General features: G+C 39.2%; 1 protein-coding gene across 1 annotated transcript in view; it reads right to left on the minus strand.

Annotated features, from left to right (window-relative positions):
• Positions 1–16,272, minus strand: part of Agbl4 (ATP/GTP binding protein like 4) — a 1,036,629-nt gene that overhangs the window by 349,446 nt on the left and 670,911 nt on the right. The window lies entirely within an intron of this gene.

A 16,272-nucleotide genomic window follows, 5' to 3' on the forward strand; every position in this document is an offset into this window, starting at 1 on the left:
TCTTCCAGACACATCAGGTCCACATATAAACTCACAGAGACTGTAAGACTGTAGCATGTAAGACCTGCACAAGTTCAAGCCTGACAAAATCCCAACATGGATGAAGGGAAGAGGACACAAGTCCCACCCCTAACCAACAAACTATTTGCAATTGTCACCTTCCGAGAAAGAGGAAATAAGCTTTCTACAATGGAGTGACACTAAGTATATCAACCATGTTCCAGGGTAGGCCTCATGCCTAGGAGTGGTTGGCCAACACAAAATGGACTCTAAGTTTTTGTGTGCTTTTTCTTTTTTGTTTTTGCTTATTGGTTTTGTGTTTGTTTTGATTTTTGCCTGAGAGAAAGAGAGAGATATCAAAGATGAAGTTAGTTAGATACACAGGTGAGGATGAGCTGCAAGGAGTAGGGGGAGGAGAAAGTATGATCAAAATATATTTTGTAAAAATTATTTTATAGATAAAAATGTTAAAATGTTCAGATTTTAGAAAGTTTTAGATTTTTGGATTCACAAATTAGAGATACTAAGCCCTTAATAAGAAAACAAGCAAGCCTGGTGGTGGTGGCATATGCCTTTAATACCAGCACTTGGGAGGCAGAGAACGATGGATCTCTGTGAGTTTGAGGCCAGCCTGGTCTATAGAGTGAGTTCCAGGGCAGTCAGAGATGTTACACAGAGAAACCCTGTCTCAAAAAATACATTCCTTCCCATGAGTCCCAATATATGGCACTCATGAGGTCTTCAATGTCTTGGCTTTTCTTCTGTAGTCATCTAGCCTTCTATTCCAATATCTTGGCTTAGTCAGATATACTGAATTGGTGGTAGCTTCTTTGAATGTTTTCACTTTCTTTTCCTGTGTATAAGCTGACACACTGCCTTAAATTTACTTCCAGAAACATCATCCATTGTCCAAGGCTGGATTTTGTGTATCTCAAATGCTCTTTCAGCCTTTTGTCATCTTTGAGTTATTCACTTGCTGACTGACAAACTCTCCAGTCCCTGTGCTCTACTCATCCATTATACAGCTCCTTGGGACACACATAGGTTTCAGACACAACATGGTGGCTCTAGTGTGTCACTGGGGTAGTAGTTTTGTTCACTAGCTGTTCCCCTCTACAGGCATGTTTTGGACATCAGCTTTTCATGCCTATCCTACTGTATAGTTATTCTTCTCTTTACACATAGTCTCAAGTATATAATTTGTGCTTAGCAATGGAGAGATGAAGACAGATGAGATATAGTTGCCGACCTCAGGAGCTCCAGACCTGACACTATGCAAGTTGCTTCCATTCCCTGATTCTTAGTTTCCTCATCTGTAAAGTTGTCTAAAGTGATTTTTCCTTTATAATTTCAAGCTTCCAAGTTTAGAAGAAGTGAGTGACAGGAACATGAAGGGGGTAATTATGGATGTTAAGTAGCTAAACATTTGAAAGAAAACATGCAACATTGATAAAATTGTCTCAATTATTTCTTGGCTGATGAACTTCTCTAAAAAAAGAAGTGACTGTTGTGTGTGACATGTGCGTGACCATGGTTTCCATCACTGCTGAAAGTTGAGTTTTACCTTGAAACCATGCAAGTGGCATGGAGCATGAATGACAAATATTCTCTTGAATATTTTGGGAGAGGAGGTTTCTAAGACAGATGATCCAAACCTCAGGGAAGCAGTTTGATGAAAGGAGTAAAGTTTGGGGCTTTCTTCCAGTACTCACATAATAAGTCAATGGGTTCCTTGTATAAACATAGACAAATACATTTGACCTTTTGTTTGTTCATTTGTCTGTTTGTTTCTGTTACCTTGTGTGGAAAGCATGAATATAATAAAAAAAAACCCTACCTACCTCATTGGGTAATTGTGAGAATTGAGTAAGTCAATATACTTCAGTGTGTGGTAAGGATCAACAGTACTAATAGTTATTATCCACAAAGACTCAGGACTGGGTATGATTTCCCGAAGAAGAAATGTAGAATTACAAAGATAGAAAAGCTTTAGTACAGCAACTAGCACTAACCCAATACCCAGATCCTGTAGCCTTCCTGGGTTTGTGCTTCTCCCTGCTGTCATAGGGGAGAGAACTGTATCTGGCCTACATTTGTCAGGCACATGACTCTTTCCAGTAATAAATGTGATCACACTCCCAAGAGGATTTTCAATTTCAAAATTATAATTACAATCCAATGGCTTAATTTAATTAGACCCTTCAATCTACCCAGAGGGCTTGATGCAGAAGAGAATAGGCAATCATGAGTCTAGGTAACTAACAAGGAATCTTTATGAAGGAGAATTATAAATTGTGAGTTACTCATTTACTGGAACACTGTCTTTTTAAAGCTCCACAACCTTTAGAATCTTTTATCCCATCAACTATTCACAGTGAGAGAAGAGAGAAGGCAGATGTCTGTAAGAAACCCACTCCATGCTCTCAGACCTCTGTTTCATAGTTACCACTTATGACACAAAGTGACGGACAGAAATATGGCCACAATATTTGGTGACAAATTTACTATGCTGCATTTTCTCTAAAAATAGCCAACAAAAATAATGTACAAATTATTGACAATAAATACTTTTTAATCCAGAGTTAAAAATACACCTATAGAAAAAATGCAAGACATGCAATTAATGTATCTTACATGGATAGTTTCTGGATCCAAGAGAAATAACAGCTATCATTTATATGAGAACTTCAAACAAAGTTTTTCATCTTGATAACATAAAAATTATCTTGGAGAACTTCATACAATGCATTTTGATGTTATTTATTCTCAATTCCCCTCTTCAAGTTCTCCAAGATATACCTCCACCTTCCTATCCCTCAACCTCATGCTCTCACTTTTCTTTATTTCTTTTATAATCCATTGATTTCAATTTGTATTGTCCATATATTTCTGAGTATGGGGCTACCTGCGAGGAGTGTGATCAACCTACCAGAAGCTTCATGCTTTTTTTTTTTCGAGACAGGGTTTCTCTGTGTAGCTTTGGAACCTGTCATGGCACTCGCTCTGGAGACCAGGCTGGCCTCGAACTCACAGAGATCCACCTGCCTCTGCCTCCCGAGTGCAGGGATTAAAGGTGTGTGCCACCAACTCCCAGAAGCTGCATTCTTAAAGAAAATTTACCCACCCTCACTTCCCCAGAAGTCCATATCTCCTAAGTTAGAGGTAGGGGCTCTTAAACCCTCCACATACTATTCTATAATATTGACTGATCTTATGCAGGTCTTTCATATAAAATCACAGTGGCTGTGAGTTCATTACCTGATAGGTAATCTAAGACATGGAAAGATAGTTTGTACAATTACTAACTCCAATGTCTTTGTAAATTTTAGGGTCACCTAATCTCCTTGTTTTACTAATGGAAAATGCACTCTTGGGTCAGATATATATTATTCCAAATATTAGCCCAACTCAGGGATGGCAGTTTCACAATAGCAACCATTGTGGTGGTCTGAATCAGAATGGCCCCTATAGGCTCTCATGTTTGATTACTTGGTCCCCAGTTGGTGGAACTGTTTGGGAAGGATTAGGAGATTTGGTCTTGTTGGAGGAGGTATAACTGGGAATGGGCATTGAGGTTTCAAAGGCTCATACCATTACCAGTTCTCTCTCTCTCTCTCTCTCTCTCTCTCTCTCTCTCTCCTCTCTCTCTCCCTCCCTCCCTCCATCCATCCCTCCCTACCTCTCTCTCTCCCTTCCTCCCTCCCCTCCTCTCTCTCTCTCTCTCTCTCTCTCTCTCCTCTCTCTCTCCCTCCTCCTCCATCCATCCCTACCTCTCTCTCTCCCTTCCTCCTCCCTCTCTCTCTCTCTCTCTCTCTCTCTCTCTCTCTCTCTCTCTGTGTGTGTGTGTGTGTGTGTGTGTGTGTGTGTGTGTATTGTGTGAGTGTGTGTATGTGTCATGCTTGTGGTGTTTTAGGATTGAGACGTAAGTTCTCAGCTATTGCTCCAGCACTATGCCTGCCTGCCTGCTGCCATTATCCTTCCCATGATGATACACAGACCCAAGCCTCTTGAACTGTAAGCCCCAAAGTTCAACTCTTTCTTTTTTATGCTGTCTTGGTCATGATGCTTTGTCACAGCAATCAAAAAGTAACTAAGATACCATTCAATTTTCACTATCTGACAACACCTAGTAGTTTTGATTTACTTAAAAAATACTGATTGACCAGTGACTTTGTGTTAGACATTCTTGCAGGTATCAGTGACAAAATGATAAAAAAATTGCCAAATCCCTCTGTCCTCAAGAGTTTACTTTTAATGGGATCTATAGAGAATACATAAAAAACGTAAGATAGATAGTCCTTAAAGTAGTGTTAAGAGCCTTGGGTAGGCAATTTTGAGCCTACCCCTGGGTAAGGTGTTTTGAGCCAATAACTGTTTACATTGGGAGTCCAGGGAGGTCTTACTGGAGATGGATTCAGTAAGGTAAAAGATAACATTCCCATCTTCAGTAAACATGGGTAACTAGGCTGAATTATAAGAATGGGAGCAGTAAGATTTAAAGAAGGAACAAACAGTTCTCTGGAAGAAATAATTATGCAACAGTGGGTAAGGGGTGGGAATGGAGAAGGCAGACCTTGGTGCCAAGATGGGCCCACAGGTTGGAAAAACAAATGGAACAACACATTCAGAAGCACAGATGTGAGAAACAGAGGGAGGTGATGACATTATGAGCAGATGGGGTGTGAGGAGCTAGAGCAGACTGGTGAGGAAGGTAAGAGAGGTAAAAATACATCCACTTTGCTTATTTCTTGTCACAAAACAAAGAAGTCAAATGACTTGGATTAATTCACTTGTGTTATTAGGCAGCTTAATACAATGTGAGATCTTTTTAAATTCATAAAGGAATCACACAAGCTATAAATAAGTGAGTTTACTTTGCACCAGTCAATGGAAGAAGACAAGTCTCTGTGATCACAGAAAAGGACACCTCTGGTCTGCTTTAGAGCTGTGGAATATGAACATGAGCTCAGATCAGAGCTGGGGAATAAAGTTGACTTTCAGACATTTTTGTGACACCTCCAAGCTCTTCCTTTCCTGCCTCCAAGGTTTATATACCATTCTCTCCTACAACCACTCTTCTTATGACCACCCTCACCCATTCTGGGAAAGCAGCAGCTCAGCTTTTATCTTGTAGGAAAGCAGTTCTCAGCCAATTTGTGATTCCTTCTACCAGGCCCAAGATGACACCATGAGACTATGACAAATTCCAGTCACTTCACAGCAGGTCAGTTCTCACAGGGTCACCCCAATTCTTGGTCTGGCAAACCTCTGCAAGATCAAGTTTCCAAAGTGGTGAGGAAAGTTGCCTTTTACAGAGGTCTGGAGAAAGCATTACATTCAAGCAATACAGTTGAATTCCCTTCTCCTCTTCTTCATGCTGCCTAATGCCAAGTTTCTAATTTTACAGGAAAGTTGTGATCTCTCTGAAAATAAAATAAATTCCCTATAAGGGAGCTTATGGCTTTCTTGCAATGGCATTTTTAGGTACAAGAATGTCTTTATTCCAAAGTGTCTAGGGGTTTATGGGAGTGAGAATATTTTGGTACACTGAGTAGCAGCCACGTGCCAAGCACTGAGCTAGAGCCTCTGTGTTTCCTCATTTGATTCTCACATTGCCCTGTGAATATGAAGTGTTTTTCCCCATTTGTATAGTGCACTGGGAAAATCCAAACTCAGAAAAGTAAAGTAAATTTCCCAGTCTACAACCAGAAAAGGGAAGCCTGGGAATTAAAGCCAGGTCCACTACTCCAGGGTAGTAGCTCAGAGCTTTAGTCTTTGCAGGTACATACAGGTTCCAGACAATTTAGTTGATTCCATGTGTTTCTTATTAGTTTGATGTAATTTGAACATGGTATTCCTAAGTTGTATCATGTCTTTCCTTACGTGCTATTGGTCAATGCTGATCATATATTAACCTTGTTTTACTGTTTAGCAGCACTCTGCATGTATTCTGGCAACACTCTCATCATTATGTCTGTTCTTTGATTACCTTTTAAATGTCAGTCTTTTCCATAGTTACAGTACCAGTAGTGCTTAACGTTTGAAGGGCTTGCCAACTTCTTTACCTTTACTTCTTTATACTTGTTTTAGACAGGTAAATAGAAGTGCATTGCTTATTTGAGTATGAACAAAGCAAAGTGAATTGTTTTGGATGATAACTGGGATGTCTGGACTATGTGGAAATTGTGAGTTTAGATTGTATGCCATAATGGTAGTTCCAGCATAGTTAGCAGAACACAGGACATGTCATGCTGTCATAGCTCTGTCATTTTTCATTTTGGGATCCAATGAGAGATTTGCTCTCCACTAGGAAAGGATCAAAAGCCAACATTTCCTGTTTCCATGCACATGGTTGTGGTAGGATCTGAAGCCACTGGGTAGAGCATGCTAATGTTAGAGATGGAGAAACACTGACCTCAGAAACATACCGAGGGAAAAACATTCCTACTGATGAAGTGATTCTCTAGCAGGGGGCATCTGCAAGAGCAGACTAGAGGAAGGCAAAGCTTCCTCAGAGTACCACTATGGAAGCCTTGTCATCAGAGACAGACTGGAGCAAGCCAAGAAAACAAAGGCCCAAAGCTGTTTTTATTTTTCTCTAGTGTATGCTAGCTCCTTAATCACCTTCCCTGAGACAGAGACAGTCAGTGTCTGAGAGGGAACTGGAAATACTCATAGAGATCAGAAAAAAGACTGTGAAGAGTGTTTACCACTCAGCTACACACAGCCACTGATTTCCACCAAGCTGTTACTAAGGAGAAACTGATAACGAATGCTAGAGCTCTACTGAATGCCTTCTATGCAAAGCCTCCTGAATATAGCTGTCATTCCATGTGGCACACACGTCCTCATGAAGACATCTTTTCTTCAAATCCTGACTTTGAGACTCATCCAATATTGTGATAGAGCTTTAGACTTTATGGAATGTGTCTAGTTATTGCTGTAAGACTTTAGTTCCCAGAATGGGACAAAGGAAGCAAGCCCAACTTATAGAAATTTCCATAATGACATTTCTTAATTTGATCTCAATATGTGGCATGATAAATAAGAACTTTGTGACATTTTATAAGAGGTCTTTAGGTTTCTAGATTTCATAGAGAAGCTGCTTGAAGGGCAACACTGACTATATAAAGTAGACTACGGGAGTGCAGTAAATACCACTGTTTCTATTTGAAGTGGATACAACTGACTCATAATGTATAAGAACAATGAACTTGACTGGGCTTTACTATTGGCCAAGATTATCTCTTTAGCTAAGGCTCAAAGGAAAGAAAGTTGATTTTCTAGTGTTTTCACTGAACACTTGCAGAAGGAGGGATGCTTTAAAAGACATTTTGAGACATTCCCTAAGTCCTTAAAAGAAGAAAGTTTCTACATCACCCAGATGCAGAAAAATATGCAGACCTCCCAGAGCTTAAGAAGACATTCATTACGGCAGACTGTCAAAACAGTCGTCTCATAACCAAATTTAGGAATTTCACAAACAAGTCATGGGGTAGCAGGTGAAAGAAAAGGACAGTTCTGACATGCTTTTCTTCTGTCAGTCCACACAGCCACTGGGCACCCTGGCCACTTAGTGTCAATGTGAGGCATCCCTGAGGTAAAGACATTCAGGAGAGAAATGGAGGGAGTCTTACTTGGTGTTCTTCATGGAGGTAGTTTTACCAAATTGATGTGTTTATGTGGCAGTTCTCTTCTGTTGTGGGTTCATAGCCCTTCCAATCTTCACCACTTTGCAAAGTTAGTCTATACCACATCAGTGAAGACATTCCAAGCCTTACAATTCCTTTTGTTCATTTCCAGCAGACAGAACTGCTGCACAGAACATAAGCCCAAGTCAGTACAGTTAGCTTTTGGCTCTGTTGGCTAATATTAAGCACTATCCTCAGAATGCTTCTGGACAGAACTTTCTTTTTAAACATCAGCTTAATGAGATCCACCACTATAATGAACAGAGCCTGAAACTAGCCTCACCAATCTCATTCATTCTGAGTTTAAACATCTTAAAAATTTACCCTTCCACTTGTTTTATTTGATAACTGCTGATGATTTTCTAATCAGTGATAAACATTGTGCTATGCACAGGATTAAAAGGATAATAAGGGGCCAGCATAATGGCTTGGTAGTTAAGGTGCCTGTAGACATAATGACCCTAGTTTGATGCCCAGGACTTACATGGTGGAAGGAAAGAACTGATTGCCAAACATTATCCTATGACTGCCATCCACATGCCATGGCATGCACACTACTCCCTGCCCAGAATAAATAAGTGAAAAAAGGTTGTTAAAAAGAAGAGCAGAGCATAGCTCCTATCTATTACGAGTTCCAGTTCCTTCAACAGATATAGGTAGACTCGCCTAAAATTGTTACCCTGCTGCTTCCTGTTTCCTTGTCTGTAAAATAGAGATCACAAAGATCACCTCTAAGGTTGTATATATTTATATTTGATGTGTGTGTGTGTGTTTGTGTGTGTGTGTGTGTGTGTGTGTGTGTGTGTGTGTGTGTGTGTGTGTGTGTTCATTTGGGTGTCTGTGTGAGCGCATGTGCACAGTTGTGGTTACGTTAGTGGAGGCCAGAGGTCAATGTTGGTTTTCAATTATTTTCCACTTTATGTATTCGTTTTATAAGACAAGGACTGTCAGTAAACCTGGAACTTGCTGATTCAGCCATACTGACTAGCTAGCAAGCTCCATGGACTGCCTTGTCTCCTCACTGCCCAGCATTAGGATTACAGGTGCATCAGTTCATGATTTTTTTTTTTGTCAGTGCTTAGGAATCAAATGCAGGTAAACCACTTTCACAGCAAGTACCTTACCAACCGAGCCATATTGCCACTTTTGACTTTCAGGTTATTGAAAGAAACATCAGGATATGATAGATAAGGTACTTAGCACATTATAAGCATATGAATTAGTTGATATCATAATATTGTTATTAAGGGGTGGATTGAACGACATATTCTTTGAAATGACTTTGCTAATTTTGTTAGATGAAAGCAATCTCTCCTCTCCTTTTCACTCAATGAACATTTGTGAATACCTGTGCTATTATCAGATACTACTTTTGAAACCTTACTTGTTAGCTCTATGATCTTCTCCAATGCCTTTAAAACACTGCTTGAGAATTTTGTACATGAATATGAATGTTTCTTGATCAAATCCATCCTTCATTCGCTCTACAATTCCTTCTATATCCTCACCACTGATTTTTGCTTCCCAACCTCATGTACTCTTTAAAAAACCTCATTGAGACCATTCAGTACCACCCACATGTGCGTGGCTATGGTATCTATTGGAGCATAGGTAACCTCATAAAGGACACATCCATGAAGAATACTGAACCTCCTTTCCCCAGCATCCATCAGTTGTCAATAGCTCTTCAGTTCAATAGGACTTTATTACCCCCTCCCTCATCCATGCTGCGATTTTGGGTGACACGAAGTTCTAGTTATGGGTTCATGTGTCCTACAATGCATGGCAAAGACTGTTTCACTACATATGTTTTCATCCTCTCATTCTTACTATCTTTCTTCCCTCTCTTCCAATAAGATCCCTGAACCTGGGGATTGGGGACGATATAGATGTTTCATTTTAAGCTCAGCACTCCACAGTCTCTTACTCTCTGCATATTGAGTAGTTATGGGTCCCTTTATTGTCATCTATTGTTAAAAGATGTGTTTTTAATAGGGTTCAGACATACATGTCTATAGTAATGATGATTAAAAGTCTACATGTGTATAATTATAAGAATATAAACCAAAAAAATATTTGAAAGCATTGGTGGCACATGCCTTTAATCCCAGCACTCAGGAGGCAGAGGCAGGCGGATCTCTGTGAGTTCAAGGCCAGGCTAGTCTACAGAGTGAGTGCCCGGATAAGCTCCAAAGCTACACAGAGAAACCCTGTCTCGAAAAACCAAAACAAAATGTATAGGGCAGCTGATTACTGTTTAGTATACTATTATTAGGTTCCTCTGTAGGGCCTATGAACTAGCATCCATGAGTCATGGCCCAGCTAATGGTACCAGGCATGAATCCCATCTTCTGAAGTAGGCCTGTAATTCAATAAGAAAGTGGTTGGTTACTCCTATAACATTTGCACCACTATTACTTCAGTAAGAACAGAAAGACATAGTTTGGTTCTTCTTATCTTGTTTGGTAGTGGAGGTGGATAAACAGGCAGACTAGATTATGAAAAGAATAGGCAAAGTGATCTACTAGTCAAGTATGTTTGGCAGCAAAGTGAGATCAAATGAATTAGTCAAAGGGCCCTATAGAGAATTTCAATAAATTTCTTTCAAAGTAAATTTAAGACAAAATGTACCAGAGTGCTTTCATTTCAGTGATACAGGATGACCAAATCAATAAACAAACTTAAAGACCGAAAGCACATGATGAGCTTAATAGATACAGAAAAAAAACCCTTGACCAAGTGCAGTATAACTTTAAGATAAGGACCCTGAGAAACTAGAAATAGAAGTTACTAGTTACCTTTTAGCTGCTATGATAAAACTCCATGACCAAAAGTAACTTATAGAAGGAAGAATTTATTTGGGATGATGGTTCCAGAGAGATACGATTTTATCATGGCAGGAAAATATGGCAGCATACAGGAGGTGTGGTGGCCAGATCAGGAAGCTAAGATCCACATCTTCAAATGCAAGAATGAAGCAGAGACGGGAAGTGTTGAAGCACTCACAATCTCAAAGCTTGCCACTAGCAATATAATTTCTCTAGCAAGGATGAGCCATCTAAATCTCCCCAAATGGCACTATCAATTGGGGCTCAAACATTCAAATGTGTAAGGTTATGGAGGGAGGTTAATGTTCAAACATCCACAGTAAGGAACATACTTCACTAGTATACATATAGTATATAAAGGCTATATACTATAAAACATATAGCCAACATTTTACTAAATGCGGGAACTGAAAGCATTTCCTCTAAAATAAGGAATGAGACAAGGATGACTGCTTTCTCTGCTATTATTCAACATAGTGTGCAAAGCCATAGCTGAATCAATAGGACAAAAGAAAGAATAAAATATGCATAGGAAAATGAACTCAAGTTATCATTATTTCTGAGAATATGACCTTATACTGAAAAGAGAGTAAAGGTTGCCCCAGAAACTCTTCGGGCTCATAAACACTGTCAGCCAAGTAGCAGAACAAAATAAACAAAAAATAAGTTGTTTTTCTATATAGCAATAATGTACTTGCCAAGTAAGAAATCAGAAAAAATAGTTTAAAAAAATCCCTAGTTGATCTGACGCAAGGGACCAACATGCCAGACCCAGTTCGGAGGTGGCGGGTTCCGAATACTGAACATCCAGAGGCAGGCCGGCCTCCATCCGCCTGCACAGGTAGGCCAGGAGCTGTTTCTGGCTCCTGCTTGTCATCGCTGCTCAGAGTCATCTGATGCAAGCGACCTGCCTGCCATATGAAATTCGGCAGTGGGATCCGACACCCGGAGGCCTGGTGACAGCTCTGCCTCCAACTGTCAGCCCGGTGGGACCCGGCACGCCTGAACACTGCCGACACCTGGGTAACAGGGACACCTCCATCCATGAGAAGAGGACCGACACCAGAGTATTGGATCTGTTTGCATCTACCAGAAGGGAACCATGGTCCCACACCCACCAGGAGAACAAGAAACACTTGCTACACCCCCCAGAAGAAAGGATGAGAAGAAGACAAGGTAAAAGCACATCCAACAACAGAAAACCCAATATGACACCACCGGAGAATAGGAACCATACACTAGTAAGACCTCAACATTACAATGCAGATGAACCAGAAGAGAATGACCTTAAAAACATCTTCAGGAAAATAATAGAGAACCTCAAAGAGGACATGAGAAAATCCCTTAAAGAAATTGAAGACAAAAACAAAAACAAAAAAAAAATACAAGAAACAGTTCAAGACCTAAAAACTGAAACAGAGACAATAAAGAAAGCACAATCTGAAGGAATGCTGGAAATAGAAAAGCTGGGTAAATGATCAGGAACTACAGATGTAAGCATAAACAACATAATACAAGAGATGGAAGAGAGAATCTCAGGAGTTGAAGACACACTAGTAGAAATAGCTTCATCAACCAAAGAAAATCTTAAATCCAACAAATCCCTAACACAAAATATCCAGGAAATATGGGATACTGTGAAAAGACCAAACCTAAGAATAATAGGTATAGAAGAAGGTGAAGAAATCCAACTCAAAGGCGCAGAAAACATATTCAACAAAATCATAGAAGAAAACTTTCCCAACGTAAAGAAAGACATGCCAATGAAAATACAAGAAGCCTACAGAACACCAAATAGACTGAACCAAAAAAAGGGTCACCTCACCACATAATAATCAAAACACCAAGCATACACAACAAAGAGAAAATATTAAGAGCAGCAAAGGAAAAAAGTCAAGTAACCTATAAAGGCAAACCTATTAGAATCACACCTGACTTTTCCTTGGAAACTCTGAAAGTCAGAAGGTCCTGGATCGATATTCTACCTATACTAAGAGACCATAGATGCCAGCCCAGACTACTATACCCAGCAAAGCTTTCAATCATTATAGATGGAGAAAACAAGATATTCCATGACAAAACCAGATTCAAACAATACAAATTCACCAATCCAGCCCTACAAAAGTACTGGAAGGTAAACTGCAACCCAGGGAAGTTAACCACAACCAGAAAAACATAGGCAATAGATAATCCCAACTTACCAACAGTCAAAAGAAAAAAGGGATAGAATCCCACACATAAATTTGCCACCATCACCAAATCAAAAACAAACAAGAATGAACAATAATCAATGGTCACTAATATCCATCAACATTAATGGTCTTAACTCCCCTATAAAAAGACACAGATTAGAAGAATGGATATGAAGACAGAATCCTTCCTTCTGCTGCATACAAGAAACTCACCTCAACCTCAAAGACAGTTGGTACCTAAGAATTAAAGGTTGGGGAAAGATCTTCCGATCAAATGGACCCAAGAAACAAGTGGGGGTAGCAATCCTAATATCCAATAAATTGGACTTTAAACTAAAATCAGCCAAAAGAGATGAAGAAGGTCATTTCCTACTCATCACAGGAGAAATCCATCAGGATGAAGTTCCAATTCTGAACATTTATGCCCCAAATACAAAGGCATCCACGTTTGTAAAAGAAACTTTACTAAAACTCAAATCACACATAAAACCGCACAAACTTATAGTGGGAGATTTCAACACCCCGCTCTCACCACTGGACAGGAACACCAGACAGAAACTTAACAAAGAAACAAAAGAACTAATAGAAATTATGACACAATTGGACTTAACAGATATCTATAGAACATTCCACCCAAATACAAAACAATTTACCTTCCTCTCAGCACCACATGGAACCTTCTCTAAAATCGACCACATACTTGGCAACATAGCAAACCTCAACAAGTACAAAAAAATTGAAATAACCCCCGTGTGTCTTATCAGACCACCATGCTTTAAAATTAGAATTCAACAACAACAAGAACTACAGGAAACCTACAAACTCATGGAAATTAAGTAACACCCAATTGCACAATTCATGGGTACAGGAAGAAATAAAAAAAGAAATTAAATATTTCCTAGAATTCAATGAGAATGTGGACACAACATATCCAAACCTATGGGATACTCTGAAAGCAGTGTTAAGAGGAAAGTTCATAGAGCTAAATGGCCACATGAAGAAACAGGAGAATAATTACACTAGAGAATTAACAGCACAACTGAAAGCTTTAGAAAACAAAGAAGCCAATACACCCCGGAGGAGCAGATGCCAGGAAATAATCAAATTGAGGGCTGAAATCAATAAAATGGAAACTAGGAGAACAATACAAAGAATCAATATAACAAAAAGTTGGTTCTTCGAGAAAATCAACAAGATAGACAAACCTTTATCCAAACTTACCAAACAACAAAGAGTGAACATGCAAATTAATAAAATCAGGAATGAAAAGGGGGTCATAACAACAGACACAGAGGAAATCCAGAGAATCATCAGGTCATACTTTGAAAACCTATATTCCTCAAAATTTGAAAATCTAAAGGAAATGGACAATTTTCTGGACAGATTTCATTTTCCAAAATTAAATCAAGAACAGATAAGCAACTTAAATAGACCTATAACCTCTAATAAAATTGAAGCAGTCATTAGAAGTCTCCCAACCAAAAAAAGCCCAGGGCCAGATGACTTCAGTGCAGAATTCTACCAGAAATTCAAAGTACAGCTAATACCAATTCTCCTCAAAGTATTCCACACAATAGAAGCAGAAGGATCATTACCAAACTCTTTTTATGAGGCCACAATAACCTTGATACCCAAGCCACACAAAGACACAACTAAGAAAGAGAACTACAAACCAATATCCCTCATGAACATATATGCAAAAATTCTCAATAAAATATTGGTAAATCAAATCTAAGAACACATCAGAGAAATCAACCATCCCGATCAAGTAGGCTTCATCCCAGGGATGCAAGGATGTTTCAACATATGAAAATCCATCAATTTAATCCACCATATAAACAGACTGAGGAAAAAAAAACACATGATCATCTCACTAGATGCCAAAAAAGCCATTGACAAAATCCAACATCCCTTCATGATAAAAGTCCTGGAGAAATCAGGGATAACAGGAACATACCTCAACATAATGAGAGCAATATACAGCAAGCCAACAGCCAACATCAAATTAAATGGAGAGAAACTCAATGCAATTCCTCTAAAATCAGGTACAAGACAAGGCTGTCCACTCTCTCCATACCTCTTCAATATTGTCCTTGAAGTTCTAGCTAGAGCAATAAGACAACAAAAGGAGATTAAGGGAATTCAAATCAGAAAGGAAGAAGTCAAACTCTCACTATTTACAGATGATATGATAGTCTACATAAGTGACCCAAAAAAACTCTACCAGGGAACTCCTACAGCTGATAAACACCTTCAGCAAAGTGGCAGGATATAAGATTAACTCAAAAAAATCTGTAGCTCTACTATATACAGATGACACATTGGTGGAGAAAGAAATCAGAGAAGCATCACCCTTTACAATTGCCACAAACAACATAAAATACCTTGGAGTAACACTAACCAAAAAAGTGAAAGACCTGTACCGAAAGAATTTTGAGTCTCTAAAGAAAGAAATTAAAGATACCAGAAAATGGAAAGATCTCCCATGCACTTGGATAGGCAGGATCAACACAGTAAAAATGGTAATCTTGCCCAAAGCAATCTACAGATTTAATGCAATCCCCATCAAAATCTCAACACATTTCTTCACTGATCTTGAAAGAACAATTCTCAACTTTATATGGAAAAACAAAAGACCCAGGATAGCCAAAACAATCCTGTACAATAGAGGAACTTCTGGAGGCATCACCATCCCTAACTTTAAGCTCTATTACAGAGCTATAGTCCTGAAAACAGCTTGGTACTGGCACAAAAATAGACATGTAGACCAATGGAATAGAGTTGAAAACCCTGAAATTAACCCACACACCTATGAACACCTGATTTTTGACAAACAATCCAAATATATACACTGGAACGAAGAGAACATCTTCAACAAATGGTGCTGGCATAACTGGATGCAAACATGTAAAAGACTACAGATAGACCCAAGCCTTTTGCCCTGCACAAATCTTAAGTCAAAATGGATCAAAGACCTCAACATAAACCCAGCCACACTGAACCTATTAGAAGACAAAGTGGGAAATACCCTTGAATTAATCGGTACAGGAGACTGCTTCCTGAACATAACACCAGTAGCACAGACACTGAGATCAACAATTAATAAATGGGACCTCCTGAAACTGAGAAGCTTCTGTAAGGGAAAGGACATAGTCAGCAAGACAAAACGACAGCCCACAGACTGGGAAAAGATATTCACTAACTCCACATCTGACAGAGGGCTGATATCCAAAATATACAAAGAACTCAAGAAGCTATTCTCCAAAACACCAAACCATCCAATTAAAAAATGGGGTACAGAACTAAATAGATAATTCTCAATAGAGGAATCTAAAATGGCTGAAAGATACATAAGAAAGTGTTCAACATCCTTAGCCATCAGGGAAATGCAAATCAAAACAACTCTGAGATACCATCTTACTCCTGTCAGAATGGCTAAAATCAAAAATACCAATGACAGTTTATGCTGGAGAGGATGCGGAGAAAGAGGAACACTCCTCCACTGCTGGTGGGAGTGCCAACTTGTACAGCCACTTTGGAAATCAGTATGGTGACTCCTCA

Source organism: Cricetulus griseus, chromosome 2 (genome assembly GCF_003668045.3).
Source record: "Cricetulus griseus strain 17A/GY chromosome 2, alternate assembly CriGri-PICRH-1.0, whole genome shotgun sequence".
NCBI lineage: Eukaryota > Metazoa > Chordata > Mammalia > Rodentia > Cricetidae > Cricetulus > Cricetulus griseus.